At 41.1% G+C, this 27,497-nt stretch overlaps 1 long non-coding RNA gene across 1 annotated transcript; it reads left to right on the top strand.

Moving 5' to 3' along the window:
- Nucleotides 1-18,676: 18,676 nt before the first annotated feature.
- On the top strand, nucleotides 18,677-25,544 carry LOC144588461 (uncharacterized). Its single transcript, XR_013544037.1, has 2 exons — nucleotides 18,677-23,129; nucleotides 23,201-25,544. It is a non-coding gene; the product is annotated as an uncharacterized LOC144588461 (long non-coding RNA).
- The last annotated feature ends 1,953 nt before the right edge of the window (nucleotides 25,545-27,497 follow it).

Here is a 27,497-nt window from a genome sequence, read left to right as displayed (position 1 = left end):
AAATGCAAAAATGCCAGATGTCTCTCTTCAGTAGGAGTCCTACTAAAAGATTCAAAGGAAGTTCATGAATGTGAATGTTAATCCTTGTTAGTTGATTGCTCCTGCACCATGCCTGGCCCCTCTCCTCACCCAAAACAGATTGCTTTTCTTCCACTCTTTTTTTTCCTCATTAGATTTCGAACAATGGTAAAGCCAGATACCAAGGTAAGCATCAGAGACAATAGCACTGAAATCAGGCAATTCACATCCAATTTGTCTGTACTCCTTTTTCATTACCTACCAGTAGGAAGCATATTATTGTCATTGCTGATTGCCTATGGTTATGCACTACATTGCAGGGACTGGAGCAATTGCTTCACTTCCATGACTATTATCAGCATTCAAGGCACTCACAATGAGATCTTGAACCACTTGAAGCTTGGCTAGTTGCACATTTTATTAGCTACAATTCTCAGTCTGGAAAGAAATTATTGTTCTGATTGTGCAAAGCTGATGTCCTTTTCTGTGCGCTGAGGTGAAGCATGGGAACTGGTGAGCATTAATTTGTCCATTTTCTGATCAGTATTTAAAGGTTGACACGAGCTGCAGAAGATTCTATACAGCCAATAATTGTATGTGTGCTTAGGTTTTTGTTTATTTTTAAATTTTGACATGCTACACTGTTGTTGTTGTTGTTACATGCTGTCAAGTCAGAAAATGACTTACAGCAACCCTAATAGGGCTTTCAAGGTCAGTGAGATATTTAAGGACTGCCTTTATAAGTTCCACACACACACCCATGAGCTTCCATGATTGAATGGGGATTTGAACCCTGGTCTCCAGAGTCCTAGTCCATCACTCTATCCACTACACCATACTAGGTGCCTATATATACATAGCCAAGGTGCAATTCTGATTTCCCATTCCACATGTTTATGGAACACAGCTTGACTGAAAAATGTTGCAAAAGATCGGATATTTCTGTTCTAAATGCTGTAACCTTATTCCTCTTTAAAACATATTTATTTAATAGTTGGGGAGTGGGACTGTACCTTGTTTTAATGCCCCAATCTTTGCTCATTTAGAGTAATGTGTGAACAGGATTCTGCACCCATAAGCTGTTTAGTGAGATGGGAAGCCTATGTAAAATGAACGTGCACAGATCTCCAGATTTAATTTGGACTCCCATTTCTGCTTCAGGAAATGGCCTACTTCTGCTTCAAATGATTCAGAGACACTCTGCATTCACTGAGACTCATAAATCTAATCTCTATCAAGATTATTAAGAAAGCTATAAATATTTGGAAGGGGGTTGCATCACCAAATTACATGAACTTGCTATGACATTAATATTTTTGGTTACACTCCCCTGAAAACTCATGTTTGCAGCTTGGGTCTACTCCTAGACTCATCCCTAAACCTTGATAGTTGGGTCTCAAGAGTGCATATGCACAAGTAAAACTGGTGCACCAGCTGTATTCATTTGTGGAGATGCCTGATTTGGCTAGGGTGGCATATGCCTTGGTTATATCTCACTTGGATTTAGAGTCACGTGCTTTGCACAGGGATGGCTTTGAAGACTGTTTGAAAACTTCAGCTGATTGAAAATGTTACAGCCAGGCTGCTGACTGCAGCTGGTAACAGGGAGTATACAACTCTGATGCTACAACAACTTTGTTGGCTGCCAGTCAATTTCTCGGCCCAATTCAAAGTGCTAGTTGTGTTACATTAAGCCCTGTATGGCTTGGGTCCAGGCTATGAAAAAGACAGTATCTCCTCATATGAGCCTTCTCAGCTTTTAAAATCTTCAGATGACGCGCTTCTCTCAGTCCCACAATCTCTCAGTCATGTTTGGTGGGGACACAAAATGAAAAAGTGGAGCCTTCCCTGTGGTCGCCCCCAGGTTGCAAAATGCACTCCCTTAGGAAGCCAGGTATGCCTCCTTCTCCTTCTGGTGACAGCTGAAGACCATATTTGTAAGGCAATATTTTAACAGCTAATTGGGCAGTGGTGAATTTGAGTACTGCTTATCATTTTAGGTATTATGATTATGGTTATGATTATCACACATTTCTCCCAACAAGGGACCCAAAGCGACTCCCAACATTAAAATTCACACAGTTAAAAACACAATAAGTTAAATATTAAAATACAAATTAAACAATATATGGATTAAAGTAAAACTAAAAAATTAAAATATGAAAAATATTAAAATTGTCTGCTAAAATGGGGTTCATGGATTCAGTTATAACTGTTAAAAGCCTGCCTGAAGAGATGGGTCTTTAGCTTTTTTCAGAAGGATAAAAAGGAAGGGGCCGTCCTGATCTCTTGAGGGGGACTGTTACATAGCCTGGGAGCTGCCACAGAGAAGACCTACTCCCATGTCCCTGTCGGCCGTGCTTGTGCTGACAATGGGACCGAGAGGGAGGCCTCCTCTGATGATCTTAATCACCGAGAAGGTGCATATACTATGTTTTAATTCACCTTTAAGGTGGGTTTTTGTGGGTCTTTAAAAATCATTTTAATTGATTGTTTTAATATTTATGTTTGTTTAATTGTTTTTGAGATGTAATAACAATTGTGTTTTTAACTGGTTTGGTCTTTTAATAATCTGTGAGCTGGCTTGGGTCTTGTAAGCACAGAAATTAGATACAGAGAGACAGAGAGAGAAAGAGAGAGTGCACAACCCCTTAAGAGAGCATTTTGCCTATCAAATTGAAGGGGAGTGAGTGTGTAGGGTTTCTGCTCTACACAGGTTCTTTTTTTTAAGGAACTGCTGAGCACTTCTTCCTTTCTTGGTAGAATAGAAACAGATTTTCAAGCATAGTTTCTTTTTTTCTGAAGAAACTAAGGCTGCAACATTTCAGGTGAATAGATGCAAATTGGTTTACGTAGAGGCAGCTATTGGGCAAGAATACAAAAGAAGAGTTTAATTTCGCTTTGCTCATTGTTGTTGTTGTTTAGTCGTTAAGTCATGTCTAACTCTTCATGACCCCATGGGTCAGAGCATGCCAGGCCCTCCTGTCTTCCACTGCCTCCCAGAGTCTGGTCAAATTCGTGTTGGTTGCTTCAATCACACTGTCCAACCATCTCGCCTCTGTCGTCCCCTTCTCAAGTGTCAAATTTGAATACTAGTGGTTAACTCTGCCTTCCAATCAAAAACACTTACTGTGATTGGGTTCTTCTGTCTTTTGGGGCAACCCCTCACTTTTGGTGGGAAATAACAATGAAGTCATTGTTATAACTTTAAAACCTTCATCTTTATTAACACTCACCTCCTCCAGCACAGTACTTATGGGGTCAAAAACTTTTAACTCTGGCAACAAGCCGCAACTAATGGAACTGAATTTTTTCCCATAGTCCCAGGGACTCAACGGGGAGACCCCCCACGCCATTCCTTGTAGCCCGGTCTTGGGGGATGAGTACTCCGAAGGGCGCAGATCGTCCCACAACATGCATGCCGGACCCACCCTCTCTCGTCAGACTTGTCGTAGAACTGATTGTGGGCGATTTCTGCCTCTCGCTGCAACTTGAGCTCAAGTAGCACAACTATCACAGTCCATTCTTCAGTCATGTAACGTGCAGGCTTTCTTCCTTCTGGCACCGGTTCTGGCAGCAATCCACCTACCCTTAGGTTAGGAAAGTCTCTTATAAGCCCCTGGGTTCTAATTCTTTCAAATGTCTTATTGCGCTCTTCTGCTCTCTTTCTCTCATATTCTGCCACCACTGAACTAAACCAGCGTACCCCTTCCTCATTTATATCTTCCTCTCAAATTGTCATTTCTTGCTCCGCCCACTTTTCCCCTTTCGTCTCCTCTGCTAAACAAACCTCTGTCCTTCCCGCTCTTTCCTTTGATTCTAATTCTCCCGCCTGTTTTAACTGCCACCTCTTCCTCCTTTGGTTTCTCCCTATTTGTCTCTTCTTCTCCTCCTTCTATGGCGTCTATTATTACGGACGGCTCACTTTCGCACTCCGCTCCTTCACTCTTACCCATATGTAAAAAGAAATTAACTCATATTAATTAGTCTTCCATAGGGAAATAAACTGTGTTAATGTTTTGTAAAGTTGTTTCCAGATTTGAGTGGAAGAAATAATATGATAACTTCCTTTTCAATAAAGTGTTTGGACAGTTTTAGTGGCTAATTTTTTAAATGGTTAGGCATGGATTTTTTTTAAAAAATAGTTATTTATATTAATTATCATAGTCTGCAGTGTTTACATTACACATTTTGCTGTAAAAAATGAGTGTGCTTTGAGGCTCCATTAGACAAAGGCAATCCACTTATACAAAATGTCTTCACACAGTTGTCTGAATACTTTAAAGAAAATGAGCTCATATGGGTTTGAATGCATTTTCATAGCCGGATTTATTTCAATAAAAGCAAACATTCCTGAAAAGCAATAGCTATTATAAAATTGAATCATTCAAGTTCACTCTCCTGTTGTACAAATGAACTGAAATTAAAATGTAGAGAGTGGAGGGTTGGTTCTCACATCCAGTGTGCAAAAATTTCAATATGTGCAGCATGCTTAGGTATACACATTGCGTTTCATCAGACTATGCATGCACATTTGTACATTTGAATATACCATCCCCACAAAAGTGTTAAATGTGAAATGGCTATCAAGATTTGTTGCAGGCCAATATGCTTGTACAGCTGTACATTGTATAGTACTAATAATTAGGATTTGCATTCCTTAACTTAACGGAGCACAAAATTCCCCAAATGGTACATCATTCAGTAAAGTTTGTACCCATGGGGCAGAAATGTCTGCCTTCCTCTGGGCTTAATTTTGTCCAAGAAGGTTGGCATTTGGTTTACAGAGAACCCCATCTCTCTCTCCATTCCCAATCTCTGCTTCTGTCTTCGATCTACCCTCTCAAGGTGGGGCTAGGGAGAGGAATCTCTACTGTTGTCTCTGATCACTGAGAGATATAACGTTGTCTATGATCAACCAAAATAATAGCAGTTTCCTTGTGCTTGGCTGCCCCTCTCAATGAAGCTGTGGTAAAACTGGCACTTTAAAAGCTGGTATGGAGAAACCAGTTTCTCTTCTCATCTTTTCCCCCCACATGCAAATACAAATGACCCTAAATATGACTTGTGGAATCAAAATGAAATGTGACAATGATTCTATGATCTTTTATATAACAATTAAAAGGATAATTCTGAACCTGCAGTATTAATAACTTCTTCCATCATGCGTACAGAAACTGATCCATTATGGGTGCGTGATGCAGTCACATGAAATGCTTTTTCTATGTGGCACAGTTCATACCACCAACACCCATATTTTTCCCCCTGTAAGATATTAAAAAAGAAATATGTGGACAGTCATCCCTATGCTTTTCAATCACATTTAAATTGACCATTTCTGTTTTGGGATCCTAATACTCTCCTTTTTTTCACAGGCCTCTCTTTGCTACACAAATGAAGCGAGTCTGCTCTTTGGAAAGAAATCCACAATTCAGTGGCTGTAAGAGATCAAACTATCACAGAGCTATGCTGGCGGCTGTTTCAAAATAAGGGAAGACACAGGTGATTTGGAAATGAAAATGATATTTGCTGTTACAGCGAGACTGTTGACATCCACTGTATGATGGAAAGCTGGTATCCTAGTAGGTACCTGCAGGAACGCATTGGTGATTGATGAGATGTGGGGTAGCAATCTGAGGCACACAGACATTACAGTTGTTATCTCTGAGGCAGACAGTGGCCTACCGAATCTAGTGTCAAGATCAATTATTTCTACCATCTCTTCCAATATCTATGTTTATATCCAAAGGTGGAAAATGTCAGCACTGTAGGACACATGGCCCTGAGGAAGTGGATGCATTTTTATTTCCTTACTCTTCCATGGAGAAGTCTCGAGGACAAAGTCATTCTTTTTGATGGGTAACATCTGATTGCTGAAGGATAAAAATGAATTCCATTGAGGAATTAAGTGCCAGTTTTCTACAGCCAACTAATTTACCAGGTGTGGCCATTTATGTGTGTTAAGCATACAACAGAGGAAACTTTGCAATATTGCAGTGGTATTTTTTTTAAAAGGTCAAGTACATAACAGAAATCACAGAGGCACTTGTCTCAACTTAATAATTCCACTCTGTGAGGCTGATAATTTGTCACTGGACTGACAAATCAAATTATTATTTTTTAATTAGTGAACAATTGACAAATGTTGACTTCCACCTTTCAAAGTTGTGTTGGCGAGCGAGAGGAGCAACACTCAAATACGATTGTTTTAAAATGAGTCTACTGACAAGTTGTTTAAACAAGAATAAAAATAATAGCATACTGCCCTTATCTGTTAATGAGGAGGAAATGTGTTAATAAACCATGGTAATTTCTGAACTGCTACACAGCTCGATGATTTAGGTAGCTGGCCACAGAGCCAGAGGTTGAGAGTATGATTTCTCACTGTGCCACCTTGACAAGGGCTGGACTTGATGATGCACAGGATCCCTTCCAGCTCTGAAATTGTAAGATTATTATCTAAGATTATTATTCAAACCCTTTCCTTCAGTAAATGTATCGTATCCTGTTTATCATGAACACGCTGTGACAAACCCAGACCTACTGGGATATGCCACAGTTTCACTAAGCTGCCACCAACCATTCCCTATAAGAAGTCACACAGACCAGGGATGGATTTTTAACTAACAAAGGAATAAGGTTTATTTAAATAACACACAGGGAAAATAAAATGATCAAGTGAATAAGATACAGTAACGTGGCTTAGTCTCAATCATACATACACCAGTTTGGTTCACCCAGAACACCTTTAAATAAAGCACAGACCCTGAACCTATCAGTTCTGGCTAACCATAAAGACACCTGAACCTATCAGGTTGGTACTGACTGACACACAGTAGTACCCTGTCTGACACACAGACTCCCACTCAAGCTTCTTCTCTCAGCTCTCCTTCAGCTCTCCTAAAACTTCTCCACACAAACTCCACATATATATACAGTACAGCCCCTCCTCCTGATGTCCCGCCTTCCACTCCCCATAGGATGGAACTTTCCCTCCAACCCATGACAGACAGGTAACATCAGTGCTGTATGTAACACCTCCCCTCTTTATAAGTTGTTTTGTAGGGGGAAAGCTAAGGTGCTTTTCTCCAAAAAACAACCTGGATCCAAAACATACAAAAACAGTTATACATTAACATACAATACCATACTTACTTATACTTACACTAGGATAACCATATCAATTAGGCATTTAAACATATACCATTTACAATACATCAAGTTACCTTTATTCATACAAACCAAGCATGTTTAATAAACAAGTACATTTAACTTTTTGGTCACCAAAATATATACATAGTCCATGTTCCTTCCGCCGTCTTCATTCTTCGGGTCTTCTTGACAAGGCGTCAGCAACACAGTTCACTGATCCTCTGACCACCTTCACTTCAAAGTCATAGTCTTGCAGGTTTAAAGCCCACCTCATAAGTTTGCTATTGTGGGTTTTCATTGTCTTTAACCATTGCAGTGGTGAATGGTCAGTGCACAGAATAAAATGTCTTCCCCAGATGTAAGGCTTGGCCTTCTGGATCGCGTAGACTATGGCCAGGCACTCCTTTTCCACGGTTGCCAAATGTCTCTCACCTTTCTGGAGTTTCCTACTCAGGTAGGACACTGGATGCTGGTCACCATTTTCATCCTCCTGGCAAAGAACTGCTCCTACCCCGCTGTTAGACGCATCGGTGTAGATGATGAACTCCCGGTCGAAGTCTGGAGCACGCAGCACCGGATAGTTGATGAGGGCCTGCTTCAACCTCTGGAACGCCTCCTCACAGTCGCTGGTCCACGGGATGCGGTCATCAGTCTTCTTCCTCGTCAGATCGGTCAGCGGAGTCGCAATCTCGCTAAACCTCGGGATGAACTTTCTGTAGTAGCCCACCAACCCAAGAAATGATTTGACTTTTTTCTTGGTGTTGGGTCTAGGCCAATCACGAACTGCTTCTATTTTGGCCTCTAGGGGTTTGATCACTCCTCCCCCTACCATGTGACCCAAGTATTTTATGTCTGGGCTACCCAGCTGCAGTTTGTTCTCTTTGCAGGGCCTAGGCCAAAGCACTTCCTCCCCTGGGTTAAAGTGCCTCTCCCTGCCTTCCTGGTCATCCCAAGCTTTCTTTCTGACCCTTTGAGCTTGCAGGGTCTCTGCTGCTAGCTCTAGGTTTCTCTTTAGGTCATTCCTTAAAGAGTCTATATATGTCACAACATCTTGTGGGTCATCCTGGATGATCTGCTCCCAATTCTGTTTGATTAAATCAAGGGGCCCTTTCACCCTTCTCCCAAACAAAAGTTCAAATGGACTGAACCCAGTACTGGGTTGTGGCACTGATCGATAAGCAAACAAAAGGGATTGCAGCTTCTGGTCCCAATTGTTTGGATTCTCTGCCAAGTAAGCCCTAATCATGCGCATTAGAGTCCCATTGAACTTCTCCGTTAACCCATTACTTTCAGGGTGATAGGCAGTGGTTTCCTTGTGTTTAATTCCACAGATTTGCCATAACCGTTTCATGAGCTTCGATGTAAACGATGCGCCCAAATCTGTGATTATTTCTGAGGCAAATCCCATCCTGGACATATACCCCACCAAGGCATCTGCCACTGTGTTAGTTTCAATGTTAGTTAAGGGAATGGCTTCAGGGTACCTCGTGGCATGGTCCACAATGGTGAGAATGAACCTGTTCCCCCTCTTTGTGGCCTTGGGCAAAGGTCCCACAATATCCACCCCTATGCATTTGAACGGAGTGTCAATCACAGGCAAAGGGCACAACTTTGCTTTGGTCCTGTCACGGTTATTCCCCTGCCTCTGACACACATCACATTATTTACAGAACTCCTTGATCTGCTTCCCTATTTCAGGCCAGTAAAAATTCTGTGTAATTCTCTGTTGTGTTTTGTTCACCCCTAAGTGCGCAGCAAACATGTCAGAGTGCCCCCTTTGTAAGATCATGGGGCGATACTTTTCAGGTACCACCAGCTGACTTCTGATCCCATCTCCCCCTTTTGAGATATTCCTCAGGGTCTCTCTATATAAAATCCCCCTTTTCTCTCGAAATCTCACTGGGGTTTCAGGTGTTAGCTGGGCGTCTGTCACCTGTTCAAAACACTTTTGGAGAGTGGCGTCTGCCTTTTGCTCTTGGCCAAATCGGCTGTCTGTGGTTAAAGTTTCCACCACAGCTTCGGAACTCCCTTCTGCTTCCGTCTCGGGCTCATCAGTACCCCCCTGAACTGTCCCCGTGGTAGCTTGTGAGCGTGTAATCACTAGCACCCGTTTCACATGTTCAGCCAGGTCATTTCCCACGAGCACGGCTGCTGGCAGAGTGGATGAAATCGCTAGCCGCCAAACTCCCCTCCAGCCTTGAAAGTTCACAGGTACCTCAGCTACTGGCAGCGAGATCACCTGTCCCTCAATCCCTGCCACCTTTAGGCTCTCATTTGGGATGATATACTCCCTAGGAATAATATCTGGATGGCACAGGGTCACCTGGGAACAAGTATCCCTTAGCCCCCTATACTGATGGTCAAGTATTCCTACGTCCACCCCTGCGGTTTCAAACAACTGTGAATCTGTTCTCACTAGCAAGCAGCGCTTGACCTCCACAAGAGGACCATTTTCCTCAGCCTGATCAGCAGATGTAACTGTTCCAGATTGAGTAGCCATGGCAACAGGCTCCCTCAGTGACAAGGAGCTTTGCTCTGTCTGGATACAGAACACAGCTTTTGGCTTGGTTCCACTCAAATCATGAGGCACATTTCCTTTTAGCTGCTTTAATTTCTCACACTCTGAGATTAGATGGCCCTTTCCTTGACAGAAATAACATTTTCTGCTGTATTTGGAGTCTTTCTCATCTGGTTTTGGTTTTCCCTCCAAAATCTGAGGTCTTGGTTTCGTGTCTGAGGGCTTCCCTTCACCATGGGCCCCTCCCACTTGCTGGTTTTTTCCTGGTCCCTGAGAGTACTTGCTGTAGGTTTCTTTAGGTTTACCTATAGATTTCCCCTCACCTAAGGGCTTTCTTATTTGGGAAATAAAATCTGCGATCTCGGCCGCCTCTGCCACAGATTTCGGTTTCCTTTCCCTCACCTGGAACTTCAGTTCCCCATGCAGGACTGAATAAAACTGTTCCAGCGCTATCAGGTCTTTGAGCTGCTGGAAGGTCTCTGTCCCCTCCTGAGATAGCCATTTCTCTAGCAGCCTCACCAGTTGGGCCCCCACTTGGGTAAAAGTCTGCTCTGGTTTCTTGGTGAGTGACCTGAATCTTTGCCTCAGCTGTTCCGCATTTATCCCATGTCTGGCAAACACCAGCTTTTTAAACTCTGCGAAATCTCTCAGCAATTCCTCTGGCATCTCTGCATAGACTTCTTACAGGCTGCCACTGATTAAAGATCGCATGATGGTCATCTTCTCAGTTTCCCTTACTGAGAAGTCCACAAACGCTCTTTCCACGAGGGAAAAGAACACCTCAGGGCAATCTCCCTTGTGGTATACAGGGAATTTCTTCAGGTCAGTTTTAGACAATTGGCCTCCCTCAGAATCCCTATTGTTATTATTGTTCTGATTCATCAGTTCCAATCTTCTTAACTCAAACGCCATCCTTTCTTTCTCCAACTCAAATTGTCTTTGCCTCTCCCTTTCCTGCATTCTTTCTCTCTCTAATCTTTCCTCCATTTCCCTCACCCTCAGTTCATGCTGTTGGACTATGAGCATTTTCCTGAGTTCTGGGTTCTGTTCTCCCGTGCTCTCATCCTGCACTGAGCCAAATTCATCCTCAGAACCTTGGTCTACCTGGGGTTCCCTCACTTCACCCATTTCTGCCATTTGGCTTCGAGTCAAGGGCATAATCCCCCCCCTCAGAACAGGCTGCTTTCAAAAGTCAAGCCTCAAAATAAAGCGACCACTTTTTTTTTCTCTTTTACCTCAGAACCAGCCTTCTATAGATTGCTGCTGTTCTTTCAGCACTAACTTGCAACTGTTGCCAGCCAGAGTCTACCCCCCTCTGCTAGGCCTCTCAGCAGACAAGCTAGATCACTGCTGCTTCCCTCAGCTTTGCCTCAGCTTTTTTCCCGCCAAAACAGGTTGCCTCAGAGCTCCCTAATCTAGTCCCCAATCTGAGGTTACACGTTCTTCCACTAGCGTACCTCCCCGTGAGGTAAGCCTAGAAGATTACCTACGCGCTCTCAGATTGTCCCTGACTAGACCCCCCTTGCTCTGGGCACACTTGCCAAGGCTTTGCTGGACCACTGGACAACTGGACCAGTCGTATCCCACACGCTGGACACCAATCAATGTGACAAACCCAGACCTACTGGGATATGCCACAGTTTCACTAAGCTGCCACCAACCATTCCCTATAAGAAGTCACACAGACCAGGGATGGATTTTTAACTAACAAAGGAATAAGGTTTATTTAAATAACACACAGGGAAAATAAAATGATCAAGTGAATAAGATACAGTAACGTGGCTTAGTCTCAATCATACATACACCAGTTTGGTTCACCCAGAACACCTTTAAATAAAGCACAGACCCTGAACCTATCAGTTCTGGCTAACCATAAAGACACCTGAACCTATCAGGTTGGTACTGACTGACACACAGTAGTACCCTGTCTGACACACAGACTCCCACTCAAGCTTCTTCTCTCAGCTCTCCTTCAGCTCTCCTAAAACTTCTCCACACAAACTCCACATATATATACAGTACAGCCCCTCCTCCTGATGTCCCGCCTTCCACTCCCCATAGGATGGAACTTTCCCTCCAACCCATGACAGACAGGTAACATCAGTGCTGTATGTAACACACGCCTTTTCTCCTCTCCCTCTCCCTCTCTCTCTCTTCAAAATAAAATGTTTTATTAAAACAAATTTTAAAAAATGCATTCATCTGTCTCTAGCCAGACAGAAAATGTCATCCATTATAGTGTCCAGCATAGTTACAAATTCCTAGACAAAGTGTAACGTTAAAGAGAATGAAGAAAGCAACCTGCCATTTCAAAACTCAGGGTGTTGGTCATTGAAACTTTGTGTTGTTGTTTGCATACTTGATAAAAGGCAACCAAATCTTGATAAATTTGTCTGACTCTAAGCCTTTAGGTATTCTTAATTTGTAAGTCAATTTCTTTGAAAGAGCCATCAACCAAGTTGTATCCAATGAGTTTGAAAGATTGTCCACACTTTTCCTTGTGTGTGCTGAGGAATCTGCACATATCAACAAAAGCAAGAAATCTCTTTTTTTTCTGTAGATTTTGCCCTGTATAATTTCTAGGACATTAGTTCAAAATATGGAGGTTTCTGGGTGTTCAAGCTAGATATAATGGAAGGATCCCCTGTTCTTACACTCCCTCCAGTAGTTTGGGGAACGTGCTGGGTATAAGTGTTGCAAATGGATTGTGGTTATTTTGTGAGCCTCCTTATATCTGTTTTCATGCATAATTGCTTGATGCCCTTCTCTGTTACAATTGATCACGTTAAAAAAAAACATTTTGCCTCTTCTTATAGTGTTATCCTTCCAGTGAACACAAATCTTTCAGCTATCCTGCAACTCACTGATTACAAGAAAAGCAAGCTAATTTACCAAATACAGGTTGAAGCACATTTGTGTTAGAATAAACAGCCTTTTCCTCTTGAGGATGCACTGCATTTTGATTCAGATCTAGAGTGTCATCCAGTGGGATCCTCACAATCCTTCCACTTTTAAGGGGATAGAGAAAGATGTTGGTGGGGATTTCATTAAGGAGAACCCTACAGTTGGTTTTCCGTATTTACAGAGGAGAAACCTAAAGTGAAACTCTAGATTTTCAATGGAGAAAAAGTTGTTGTTTAGTCATTAAGTCATGTCTGACTCTTCGTGATCCCATGGACCAGAGCACGGCAGGCCCTCCTGTCTTCCACTGCCTCCTGGAGGTGGATCAAATTTATATTGGTAGCTTCGCTCACACTGTCCAACCATCTCCTCTGTCGTCCCCTTCTCCTCTTGCCTTCACACTTTCCCAGCATCAGAGTCTTTTCCAGGGAGTCTCCTTTTCTCATGAGATGGCCAAGTATTGGAGCCTCATCTTCAGAATCTGTCCTTGCAGTGAGCGCTCAGGGTTGATTTACTTGAGAATGGGTAGGTTTGCTCTCCTTGCAGTCCAGGGGACTCTCAGTCTCCCCCAGCACCACAATTCAAAAGCATCAATTCTTTGGCGGCCAGCCTTCTTTATGGTCCAGCTCTCACTTCCATACATCGCTGTTAGAAAAACCATAGCTTTGACTATATGGACTTTGTCGGCAAGATGATATCTCTGCTTTTTAAGATGCTGTTTAGGTTTGTCATCGCTTTCCTCCCAAGAAGCAGGTGTCTTTTAATTTCGTGGCTGCTGTCACCATCTACAGTGATCATGGAGCCCCAAAAAAGTAAAATCTGTCACTGCCTCCATATCTTCCCCTTCTATTTGCCAGGAGGTGATGGGACCAGTAGCCGTAATCTTAGTTTTTATGATGTTGAGCTTCAGACCATTTTTTTGTGTTCTCCTCTTTCCCCCTTAGTAAGAGGTTCCTTAATTCCTCCTCACTTTCTGCCATGAGAGTGGTATCATCTGCATATCAGAGGTTGTTAATATTTCTTCTGGCAATCTTAATTCTGTCTTGGGATTCATCCAGTCCTGCCTTTTGCATGATGTATTCTTCATATAAGCTAAATAAGCAGGGAGACAATATACAGCCTTGTCGTACCCCTTTCCCAATTTTGAACCAATCAGGTGTTCCATATCCAGTTCTAGCTGTTGCTTCCTGTCCCACTTATAGATTTCTCATGAGACAGAGAAGGTGGTGAAACACTCCCATTTCTTTAAGGACTTGCCATAGTTTGCTGTGGTCCACACTGTCAAAGACTTTTCCGTAGACAAGGAAGCAGAAGTAGATGTTTTTCTGGAACTCTCTGGCTTTCTCCATAAACCAGCTCATGTTAGTTGGAGAAAATGTTGGGAGAGGTAGTTGTTTATCATTTGCCAACTAATTGCACAATTTTTTTTCTTATGGGATTCAAAAGATATATTGTACTTTGAACCTAATCAGTTAAGGGAGGATGTTCAAATTGAGTCCTAATAGGTAGGTAAATAAAAGGTTGAATTGCTGTTGCTCTGGCCAAGTCTTTGCAAATTGTTTTTCTTTGAAAAAAATAGAAGAATTCAATTTAAAAATGCATGTGGCATGAAGGTTTTGTGATTTATATTTCAATGTAGGAAATGCTTAGCTAGTGAGGTAACCAGATTATAAAGAAATTAGAATGACTATGTGTTTGACTTGATTTTTGTCAGTTTTTGTTATGTGGCTTCTGTCTGATGAGCAGCCAAACAGATTACAAAGCATAAGCAGGCAGAATAGGGGTTTTGAAATTGGCCATAAGGAGCAGCTGGAGAGCAGGCACACAAGTTACCTTGTATTGTGTTTCAGTTTCATACAATAGGCTGAAATCCTGTTTGTAGTGTAAGTCCAAGTAGAACTTTCCTATCTAGTGTATACATGACCCCTGAGAATTACGATAGCATTAGTTTGTGTACCAAGGAGGAATGGGTGGAATGCTGTGCTTGAAGAACATATGAACAGGATTTCAGCCATACACATATATTTGCCTATCCAAATTTCAAGCAAATCTATGTCTTCTTGTTCTCTCATTTCTGTGTTTGTTTGGTGTTACCTGTGTGGCCATTCTAAAAGCTATACAGATTTTGTGTGACATGCAATATTAATGTGCAATGTTAAACTTGGGAATAAGAAATAACTATGTTAGTGTTGCCCAGATTTCAACACATCATCATTTTTCCCTAATTAGAGGGGGTTAGCTACTTCATAAGACCCGTGGATTTTCAAGCCTCAAAAAAACCCATCAAGTAACATTGCAGGTTTGTCACCTTAACATTATTTCAGTTCACTTGCTGGACATAGTTGTACCATCATATTTTCATGACTTTGCATATTGTCCTTGACCAACTAGACTAGACTCTTCCTTCAATAACCCTCTAGAATTTCACTGTCAGAAGGTATGCACTTTTAACGAAAGAATTCAGTGCTCAGCTTTGTCTACACAAACTTGTAGAGGGAGAATAGCTACATGTCATTCTAAAAATGTTCTAAAGAGAACAGCATCACTCAGAGAAAGTATTGGAAGCAAACCTGGAGATTTTTATAGAGCTCCCAATAACTCCCAGTATTATACCATGGTAAGAGGGAAAAAATAAATTAAAAGAAAGATCCAGTCACAGCTGAAAGTGGGAGTGATTAGATTTGTTATTTATCTCCATATACTACTGTATAAAAAAGTATTCCGGAGACACAAACTCAGTTTGAGAAACTGAAGATTTTTCTGATGACCAAGTATGAGGGGAAACAGAGAGATCAACTGAAATACTTTATACAAAAGCCTGTGGAACACCATCAAACTGAGGTTTTCTTTCCAAGAACTGAATATTCTTTACACAATTCATTGCCACTAATTTTTTACTTCTGTGCACAGAGAATATAATATGTGTCTATCTTAATGCACTATCACACCAAACAGAATTAGAATTTATAATCACTATTAAAGAATGAAATCTTTGATTTTGAATTAGAATTGTTGTCACACAGGGCTTAAAAATACATTTTAACAATAAAATGAAATCCTATCCAATTTACTTTTTGAAAAGAAGTGATAAAAACATATTAAATATGCTTGAACATTGGATTTTTTAATTGACTCTGCATTGAAATTTTCCAGTACAAATGGTTGAGCATGTTGTTTTGTTTATCTGTGATTTAAAAAAAAACAAGCCTTGCACCTTTTTAAAAATAAGACAAAGGATTTTATATTGAAAATTATAAATATAAATTATATGTGGAAGAAAGTAAAAGGGGCAGACTTGCTCATACCCAGTTTTGTCATTATTACAATGTTTTTATCCCCACACATTCAAGCAGTGAAAGTTAAGATCAGGAAATGCACACTTGCCTGGATCCCATTGCTACTCCCAATTAGAGTAGACTCCTCAAACTGATTCAATGGGGCTACTGTACTCAGTGGCTAGCAAGTGGATATATGTCACTGCATTTACACCCACAGATCAGTTTAGATCAAATGGGAGAAACTGAAGCCTATAGGAGTCGCCATCTGACATGTGGGTCTGTTTCTCTTGAGAAGATCCATTTTACTAAGCCAGAGCCCCATTAGCTGCACATGCAGAGATTGAAATCAAGATTTTTAAAATTTAAACTCTGGGGCAAGCTCAAGATTTTATTTTATTTTTTGTCTCATTTTTTAATCTTGAAGATGAAGGAGTCTGCAGATTTAAGAAAATCCCTAGGAAAAATGAATGGAAACAAGCTTTTCCCTTATCTATTTCCCAAATGCTGTTCCAAGAATTTCATTCAAAAGCTGGTGCTGTGCTGACAAGAGAGGTGTTGAAAGCATCGAAGGTAACAGTTTTGATCTGTGAAACTTTGCTCATTCAGGAACATGTCTTTAAAGCACAGCAAAATGAGATGCATAAAATACACTTCCCTCACCGCCTTCAACAGCACTTTAGGACATAAGTGATTGTTAATTTGTTAAAAGGATATCACTCTTGTTGAAGTCGTTAGGACTTGAGATCCAATCTAGAAAGCAGAATCAATCGCTTTGCAAAGGGTGCTTCTTGAAATGCAAAAGGCAGTGTTTTGCTTAGAAGTGATGTCTTTCTGAAAAGCAAGTGGTGAATGTAATATTATATGATTTAATAAAAGGGACAAGTACAACCATCTGTGCAATATTTCATTAAAAAATAGGTGGCATCGTGCCTCACAGGACTGAATTCAGATAATACTTTTTGGACAGAAGGTAAGAAATGGTCTTATTGGGTAAGCTCCACAGAAGGAGAATGATTCAGCTCATGTTTATGAAATGTATGTCACCAAATTTCAACCGATGATACAAACGTGTATCAAATTTATGTGAAGGGTGTTTTTTTTAATATTTGAGTAATTTCGAAAGAAGCAAAACAATGTTAGTGTCATGATTACAGTATATCACGGAAGTGAATACACTCCCTCAGATTTCATAAATATTTTAGTATATCTTTTCATCTGACAACACTGAAGAAATGACACTTGGCTATAATGTAAAGCAGTGAGTATACAGCCTGTATACTTGTACTCACCTTTGTTGCCAGCAGTTTAGACATCAATGGCTGTGTGTTGTGTTATTTTGAGGGGACAGCACATTTACACTGCTGTACAAGCTGTATACTCACTACTTTAGATTCTAGCCAAGTGTCATTTCTTCAGTGTTGTCACATGAAAAGATATACTAAAATATTTGTGAAATGTGAGGGGGTGTACTCACCTCTGTGATATACTGTACATACCTCTGCTAGTGAAAGACCTGCACTGGTTGCCAGTTGCTTCCCTGGGCCAGTTCAAGGTATTGGTCTTACCTTTTAAAGCTCTAAATGGCTCGGGGACTGGCTGTCTAAGAGACCACCTATCTTGTTATGAGCCTGCCTGAACTTTAAGATCTTCTTTAAAACACGAACAATTCCAAAGGCCCAGCTGACTAGCACGTGTGTGAGGGCCTCCTGCAAGTGGTTCTCAGATTATAGAATGCACTTTCTTCCAAGCTACAATCTGTTTTCACTCTGACTAACTGTAAGATAGGGGTAAAAACACATCTTCTTAGACTACTTCTGATGTCTAACCTGCCCTGTGGTCTTGTTTTAACTTCATCCTTCAGCCCTGTTTGTTGGTTTTTCTGGTTCTTGGTTCAGTTACATGTCCATCTCTAATTAGCATCATACATCTCTCACAAGAAATAGTGACAAAAATTAAGTGAGAATAGAAGTTCCCAAATTGCAGAAGACCATTAAGGAAAGCCATGGGTTGAGGAGAAGCTTAAGTACTTGTTTTCATTTCCCAGTTTAAGACAGATCTTCTAAGACAAGGGACAAAACAATGGCAGGCAAAAATGTTTAGCCTAATGTGGAAATAAAGAAGTAAGTACAACACCTTGGGGAAAGGAGGAAGAGCCTGCAAACCACTCATTCCCTGGAATATTTTAAAGAGGATTTTCACTCTTCTCTATTAGATCTAATGTATATATCAAACAGACTTTCACTGAGCAGGGGGTTGGACTTGATGGCCTTGTAGGCCCCTTCCAACTTCACTTTTCTATGATTCTATGATTCCATTTCCTTTTTCAACTGTGGAATCATTCTGTTGGTCTGTCTTCTCCTGACAAAGAGATCCAGTAGTTAAGAGTGTTTGATCATTATATAAATGTCCAGCCTACCAGTCCTACAAATCAGAGTACAATGCAATTAAAAACTCTATGGGCTAAATCCAATGTTAGTCCCAACATAATCATTATGTTCTTGTCGGGATTTACATTGGCCATAGCCATATATAAACACAGGCTGATTGAAAAAAAAATATCTGAACTCATTAGACAGTAGCACAACAGCCAATACAGAAATTCAGTTATTAGAAGCCTCTGAGAACAGAATAAAGACCCTTAAACTAGATTTGAGCTTAAAAAAAAATGTCCCAGGAGCATTTCAGCCATTCAAATTAATTCATTTCCTTCAGAATTGCAAAGGAAGACAAAATTTGGAGAAATGTTCAGGGGCAAGATTCTGGATTGCAACACATACTTTTCTTATGAGGTGGCTGTGGATATATGGGAATATAGAACAGTCAGAGCTTCGAACTAACAAATACTCATAGGCATCCTCCAGTCTCGAGAGACTATGGTAACATGCTCTGAATCGAGGAGTGTCCTCTCCAGAGCATGAAGCCCGGGTAAGGTAATATGGAGGATAGGCTGTTACCCAAGCAGCAAATCCCCCCTCTCCACGTTGCTGAAATGGTCCAATGGAAAGGCAAGAGCCAATACAACTGGTTCCAGCAATGTCGCAGGAGTTGGTAGAATGACACATGCTGCCTTCGGGACTCCAGCTCCGGATTCTGCCTCGAGGTTATCTCCTGAAGCCTTTTCCATGAGTGGATATAGCCACAAGGCAGTGGAGGTTTGAAATTGGAGTTTTCCTTCTCCTAGATGGGCTGCCTTCCATGGCTGACGAGCCCCACCTACCCGACAACTAACAAATATTGATTAAAATTAATTACATGTTGGACCATCTCCAGATAATCTTCCTAAAATCTATATTTTTAAAAGTGAAAATGTTAATGATAATTTGACTTATGAAAAGAAAAACATCAATTTTTTTTACATTTCTCTTCAGAGGGCCCATGCCAGTCCACATTCTCTCTTACCAAAGGGAGATGGGGGAATACTTGTTGGAATAGCAAACTGCCTACTATGCCTTTGGGAGGTTTGGATGGGAGGGACCTTTGGTGAATGTCAGTTACTTAAAATAGACAATTGTTTCCCTCTTTACCTCAGATTCCTTTCCCCACTTTTTTTTAACCTTAGTCAAGGTTCTGTATCAGTTTAGCAATGTTAGAGTTCTCAGGTTAGTACTGCCAGTGTTCTGAGTGTTTATAAGCAGTCAGTGAAGTAAATAATGAAGCTAACCAGTCAAAATATTATATATATAACAAGTGAATGTGCTTTGGTTGTATTCTGGCATATGTGAAGCTTTGTAAGTAAAACATCTTTGTCCTTTATCTGTACCAGGGTCTTTGAATATATTGAGGCTAGGTCATGTAAGTTGAAGTAAATCTAACTAAAACTAACCTATAGAATAAGGAGTAGTATCTTTGAGGGAGACTTGTAGTTATAACAATCTGCTCTGTGGGTTCATGTCTAAATTTGTCTCCACTATGTAGCTAGAAGTTTTTTAAGCCAACACTTTCCACATACTCTGCCCAATAATATTTTCTCTGAAAGCTACATGTATACAAGCAACACAACCTTGGCCCTATAAATGCATTTGAACCATTATGCCCAGACACCTTAATTACATAGCCAAGAGTTTATGCTACTTTTCAAGACTTCTGGAAATTTTAGCCTATTAGGAACCACATGTTTAGGAATCAATGACCTATAAAGAACTTATTAACCACTTCAAGTTATACTTCTTCAGCATAATACTATATGAAGCTTGGACTGAAAGTGTAGCCTTATTAGAAGCTAACTCAGAAGCTTACTTGATATACCTTTCCAGACATTACTGAGATCATAGAAACCAATTCCTGTTGTACCTTAATCAGTTCACCAGGAGTATCCAACAAATTAAGAAAATACTTGCTTCAGTCTCCCATGGATTATGTTTGGAAAATAATGACATTGGGAGCAAAACAACAATCTGATAGCCTCTGTGCAAGATTAAGCTGGGATGATTTGAATGGTCCCTCTCCTATGCAATGGAAAAACAAGGTCCAGCTATTGCTGAACTGTGCAGACTGAGCTGAACTAGCCATTGCACAGGTAACTACAAATCTGCCTGAATGTGTGGAATGGAACAAGCAATTATTAGTTAAAACATGAGCTGACAAAAAATGCTTTTATTAGTGCAAGGAGCTTGTCTTTTTGTTATTGCAGAAACAGTGCAGGCTTTTTGCTGCACTGAAAAACAAAGAGAGCTAAGCTGCTACATTTTAAATCCAGTTATTTTTCATCATCTCAGATGTTCCCAGATGTTGCTGCAAATTTGCTTCTTTGAATGACACAGAAAATGAAATGAGCATGAAAAAGACCAAAAAGAGGGTGGGTGGGGGGCTTAGAAGATGCCACGCATGTCTGAGGTAGGAGAATCATGTGAACCTGAATGCACACTAGTACTTTTGTAGTTACAAAAACGGGGGGAAAAACCCACAAAACACAAAGTACCAAAATCAGAGGCAATGGTGGGGAAATGATTTTGTGTATTTTTTTTTATCACAATGTGTATTAAAACTTAAACACATTTCCACCACAAATCCTTTCTGCTCTTGAGAATTCATTTCTTCCTTGTTCACTGTCTCTTCTTACTCTTTAATGGAGGAAGAGATCAATATTCTTGTCGAGCTGTCTAAGACAGATTTCTGCATCACCTATTACAGCAATAAAATTATGTCTAAAAAAGAACACTGGTAACCAACATTTGTGGGAAGCCAAAAGAGCATAAAAAGAAAAATCACTTTGGATTTCCTGTTTCACTTTGATTTGCTATTTTCCCTAAAATAAAGATATTAACAAAATTTGGGGAAGCAAAGATAGATCAGGGAACTTTTGCCTCACCCCTGTTTCGTTCTTTACCTATCCCCCATCAGAGTGACTGTAGTTATCAGGAATTTGGGAAATTTGCTTAAAATTATGCAAGTGTTGCACAATACACATTATGCAGTTATTACTGTATACATTCTGCAAAACAAAGGTTCATCTTGAGGATTAAAAAATATCAGTGAGGGTTAATATATTAATATTAATATAAGAATATATAAAAATAATTATAATCAGCTTTCCTAGCAATTCATCTCTCTCTCTCTCTCTCTCTCTCTCTTTCATTGCACATCTCACTGGGTTCTTATGAGGTTAAATAAGGAAGAAAGAAATTCATATATACTTTGTTGTGCTCATTGAAGAATAGGTAATAATATAATTGTGTACCCTCAAGTAATTTCTGACTTATGGTGAACCATTTGCATGGTTTTCTAGATATAGAGTATTCAGAAGTGTTTTGCCATTCCCTTCTACTGCAGGCATCCTGGGACTGTGCAGCTTGCCACAAGCTGGCTCTTTGGGAATGCACAGTGGGGGAATTGAACTCCCAGCCTCTGGATCTGCAGCCAGATATCTAACTAGCTGAAATACCCAGCCAGCTATAGATACTGTAGGTCGGAAACACCTAACAAATAAATATGAGAGGAAGAGAGGAAGAGAATGGTCTTTTAAGCATTATACAGCATCTTGAGACTAGTTCAAGTATGGCCTGAACCTGGAATGTTATACTTCACATATTCACCTACTACAAATATCACCCTTTGTGGAATGCTCATTTCTGGCTGTTTTATAATTGCCGACATGGTTATAAAGCCAATTAATCCATATCGCAGCAGCTTGAGAAGGCAGCAGCTAGACCTTTTTTTGCTATGATATTTTAGAATTTTGTGGTGGTTTTTTATTACACTAATCCTATGCAGGCATGTGCCTGCTTAGAGGCAGAAAACTAAATTTGTAGTAGCCACATGAGTACACATATAAGCCCCACACCTGAATATTTCCACCAGCCAGATCTATTGTAGCCTGCATGTTGGGCATGAGCATCTGTGGCTGAAATCCTGTTGTGCAGCTGCTACTGCATAACTTGCAGTTGCACTCGTTGTTGCAAAATTTGGAAAAAGGGAAAGTCTTATCCAGGAAGCACTTCTGTGGATCCAGTTATACAGTCAGCTGTGCAGTTAGTGTGTGATCAATGATGCAGTTAGTTGCACACAACTAGTTGTGCAATCAGACATGGGGACTGCCTGGATATAACTTCTTATGAATGTCTGCAAGCATAACTTTATGCTACAGCAAGTGCTATAAGATTCCATCGTGTAAGTGCATTTGGATAAACATACCTACAGATATTGTTATCAACAATTTCTGGACATGAGAGCTTTTCAGACCTTCACGCTTAACAATCTAAGGACTTGTAGCACTCCTGGAGATCTGGGGACATTTGGGAGTGTGTCCTTGTGTCCTCAGTACAAATGTAGCCTACGCACAAGTAGGCATATACAGTGATGCCTTGACTTACAAACGTCCCAACCTGCAAACATTTTGAGTTACGAACAGCTCCATTCACAAAATTTTGCTTTGACTTGTGAATGGAGCTTCGACTTACAAATGAAAAAATATGTGGGGAAGGCAGGAAATTTGAACTTTCAGTTAACCGTTGGCCAGCAAAGAGGCTGCTTGTCTGCTACCTCACTCGCCCCAGCGGTTAGAGAGTGTGGATACGAAGAGAGACTTTAGACTGCCTACCGCCTGGTACTGTAGTGTATGGACTGTATTTTTTTTGGCTTTTTTATTTCTATTTTTTTATTTTTGACTTTCTTTTTTAAAATGGAGAGATTGCCTGTTCTGGGTGAGTATACTGTATTTACTGTACAGGGGTTTTGCAGCTTGGGGTTTGACTAGGTGGCTAGGTGGAGGGGGTTATGTTTCTGTGCTGGCTGTAGGTTTTAAAATCAGAAAACTGTTTGCAAAGGTCTGTCTGGGTGTTGGCCTCTAACATGCATTTTAGTCTTTTGGTTTTAAATCAGAAAACTTTTTGCAAAGGTCTGTCTGGCTGTTGGGCTCTAAAGCTAAGTGACCTCTCCTTTATTCTAAAAGGTGTTGGTGGTGGGTTTAAAAGTTGCTTGGTTTGTTTTAAAATGTGTTTTGTTTAAAAGTTGCTTGATTTAAAATATGTTGTTGTAAAATGTGTGGGTATAAAATGTGTGGGTTTAGCATGTGTGGGTTTAAAATGTGTTTTAGACTCCGAACTCCCCCCATTGTCTTCTCTCTCCCTGTCTTCTTAAATGCACAAACCTTTGTCTGAGTGATGGCCTTCTTTCTTTCTTTCCTCTTTTCCTCATTGTTCCCTCCCTCCCTCCTTTCCTGCCCTTTTTTTAACCTAAGTTCATCTTAGGTTAAAAGAAGAAAAATTCTCCTCCTAGTGGTAAAGGATGGATTAACCAGTTTTGCATTAGTTCCTATGGGAACTAATGCTTCAACTTACAAACCAGGCCTCAACATAAGAACAAAAAACAGTTGGAATGGATTAATCGGGTTTCAATGCATTCCTATGGGAAATGCTGATTTGACTTACAAACATTTTGACTTATGAACATCTTCTGGGACAGATTAAGTTCGTAAGTCAAGGCACTACTGTACTTTGCATAGGACACGTGGGTGGCTTTTTCTGTGTACAGATAGATGAACTGATAGACTAACAGATTTGAATGATGCACTTGTATGCTGCAAAGTAAGTGCAACATACAGTTTGGCCTGTAATTCACAAGGTTTGCCTTGAAACCAACAGTATTAGTTAGCAGCCCACATGGAGAGATCAGATACCTTCAAATCTTTATCAGAATACAGAAAGGATGACCTGAAGGTAAAATATTAGAAAGATTCTGTCTTGTGCTTTCCATTATATATAGAAACAGAATGGGAAGGAGAACAGTGAGGAGATAGTTTTGCAAGTGATAGAAGCTTTCCCACTTGTTTCCTCTACAACCTGTTTTAATGCACTCAGGTAGGCAATTACTCAGCACTTAGTGGTGATACTTAGTGACGGGGAATAGGAAGCAGGTCTGTTTGCAAAGTGCTCCTCAGGTTTCAAATCAATAATTGCCATGTTGTAACATCTTACTTGTACTAGTGAGTGACAGTTGCTGAGCATGATAGCATATTGTGACTCAAACTATAAAACTTTTATTCCTATTAATTGGCAGAATTATGTAAAGGAAGGCATATTAATCTCATTCCATTTGCAATGGGTAATGGTTACCAGAGGAGTCATTTACCAGCTGTTTAGGAAGCTTACTGCCACCTGATCTGTCTTATCGTTTTATGCTACTTGAATGTGCTTGCTTCCAGAAGCCATCAATTGCTTTTTTGTTACATTGACAACCAAGGCGACTTACACACTGATTTTTAAAAATTTGCAAAACTGTCTCATGGACCAAAAATCACTCACACTAAATCTGGAAGAGCATTTTTAAAAAGATCTTTAAATTGATAAATACTAATAAAAATAGTATGTGGGGGGGAGTAAATTATATATAATAACAGGCCCTTTGAAAGATAATCAACAAGCACTGCTTATAATTGTTAAAATTCAATGCACGTTAGAACATTGCCAACATTTAACAAACATCTGTTAGAGCAAATAACTCTTTAAAGTGACTTTTGTATATCCAGATAAAAAATGTTATACTTGATATGGCACTGCAGAAGGACATTGCTCACTTGAGCTTAGTATTGCCAGCTCTGTCCAAGAGTTTTTTCCGAATCTTAGACAAAGGTGTTTGCCAAACCTTCTATACAAGATATTTTAAATGCTTTCTAGACCTGTGCAGATGTAACTCTGTCAGAGTCTATGGGACTAATTTATTTTTTTAATTTTTTTAGATAGTACAATCACAATTATAAACTTGGCAAGTATTTGTTGACTGTTGGTCTGGGTGTGGCCCCAGTGCATCTTCCCCACTCAAGCACTGCAATCACAAGATCCACAATGCTGGGAGTTCAGATGAGTGATACCTGAGATAGCTATGGGACTCACCAAAAAAAAACCTGTTTTATCCACAGTACTCGCCACAGCATAGGGACTAGCCATTCTAAGTCCCATGTCCTCCATCAAGCTTATCAAGCTCCAAAAGCAGCCCCCCCTTGCTTTCTCCAAGGAAAACATCCAAACCAGCATCCAAAAAAATCAGACCTATCCAAGGAGATCCTCTGATGACCAACCACCGATTCAAGACTGCTGCAGACAGCTCTGCAGACCTCCCTATTACCACTCTTCTATACAGTGTTAATGGGCGAAAAATTCCATGCATCCCTCCAAATCAATCGAGGGATGATGGTCAACCAATGCTCAATGCAGGGTACATGGCCCTCAACCACTTGATATCTCGTAGCACATTAAAAATTAAGGCCTTTCCACAAGACACTCAGCAGCAGCAGCTACCCCCACCACAACAGAGGAGCAAACTTTGCGAGGCAAGCCCAGAGCTGAGGCAGCTGAAGCAGGACGAAGAAGAGGAGGAGGAGGAGGAAGCACCACCACCAGGCGCTGAGGTGATCACTGGCTGGGCTGGTGCTGGGGGTGCTGAGAGAGAAAGAGAGCCAGAGAGCTGCTTCCCTGGAAGAGGTGGTGGGAGCAGCAGCAGCTGTTGGCATCTTGGAGGCGCTCTTCAAAGACAGGACAGGAGCGAGCTCCACTCTCAGGCATTGCTCGGCGGCAGCTTGGACGCTCGAGGAAAAGGGCTGGCAGCACACCTCACTTGCCGGCTCTCCCCCAAGACAGAGCCTCTTGCACCCTCCATGTGGAACTGCAGCCTGCCAGCCAGCAGAGAGGCGGGCTAGCTGGCAGGCTGCAGTTCCGTATGGAGGGTGCAAGAGGTGCTGTCTTGGGATTGAGCTGGCAAGGGAGGCAAGGCTTTTTTTTACTCTTGACAACAAAGGACGCATGGGCGCTTCAGGGGGGCAGGCAAGGTGGGCACCACAAACTATCATCCGGTGGGCTGCAAATGGCCCCAGGCCACATGTTTGAGACCCCCTCCCCTAAAGTAAGTTAAACTCCCTTACCACGCTGATCCATCTTGGATTGGCGGATATGAATCTGAATTGACCCTGTAAGTAAACGAACATCCTGCCACTGCAATGCTAATTTGGATGTGTCACCCTTCCCAGTGGCCACCACCTTGCTGATCCTAAAAGCTCCAAAAAATGTCAGCAAAGACGCCACCTTAAATAGGACAGTTTCACAATCATCCCTACCAAGCACCTCCCATTGCTTACAAAAAAATTCCAATAACTCCGGAGATATAGCTGCCATTGTATCTCTAACCCTACCTCTTTCCTTAGACAAACCTTCAATCATCTTTTTAATGTGGTAGTCTGAAGAATGATCCTGATAACCATGGACCCTAGCATAAATGGCTAGCGCTAACAATCTGTCCTGTATAGATCCTGGCACCAACCCCTTCATGTTCAAGAACACAATAAATTGCTGAAGATGCTCAACTGGGGCTGGCCACATTGGCTCCAATTTAACTAGCTTTCTAAACTCCTTGAATTCTATACTCACAGCCAGGTACCCCTTCCATGTCCTCAGTGCCAAGGCCAAACCTATTGCCCTTTCAGCATCTTCTCGCCAATTTGCCAGACCTCTGGCAGAAGAATTTCTGGGAACTCATTGGGCTCCTGGACCTAGCTCCCTGAACCGCCCGGTCTGTTGGCATGATAATGTGTTAGCCAAGCTGCTATCTATCCTTGGCATGTGTCGGGCCTGAACCCAAATATTAAATTTCAAAGCCCACAGTGTAAATGCCCTAACTAAAGTCATAACTTGTTCTGAATGAGATGTAAAGTTGTTTATGATGTAAACCTCTGCCTGATTGTTGCACCAAAACTGCACAACAGAGTTTGCTCGTTCTTTCGCCCAGAGCCACAATGCCTCAACTCTTGGGAAAAATTCCAGGAATGTCAAATCCCTGGTAATCCCAGGCTGGTGCCATTCTTTTGGCCAACAACCACCACACCATCTGCCCCTAAAATAGATTCCAAACCCTAATGAACCAGAAGCATCCGACTGGACCTGAAAGTCCACCTTAAACCCCAGGTTCCCTCTCCAGAAGGATACTCCATTAAACTCAGATAGGGACTGACTCCAAATGCACAAATCTTCCCTCATGCCATGCATAACTCTAGTCCTATGCAACCAATGACTGAGGCCCTTCATTGCCATGCAAATCCTATGCAAAAAGGCATGAGCAGGCACCACCAATCTGCAAGCGAAGTTTAGATAGCCCACAATCTCCTGAAGCTCCCTCAGGGACACCTTTTTCTTCTGCAACATCCCTGC

This window comes from Pogona vitticeps, chromosome 3, assembly GCF_051106095.1.
Source record: "Pogona vitticeps strain Pit_001003342236 chromosome 3, PviZW2.1, whole genome shotgun sequence".
Taxonomy (NCBI): domain Eukaryota; kingdom Metazoa; phylum Chordata; class Lepidosauria; order Squamata; family Agamidae; genus Pogona; species Pogona vitticeps.
Note: the sequence above shows the minus strand (reverse complement) of the source record. Positions and strands in the feature narration are given on the sequence as shown.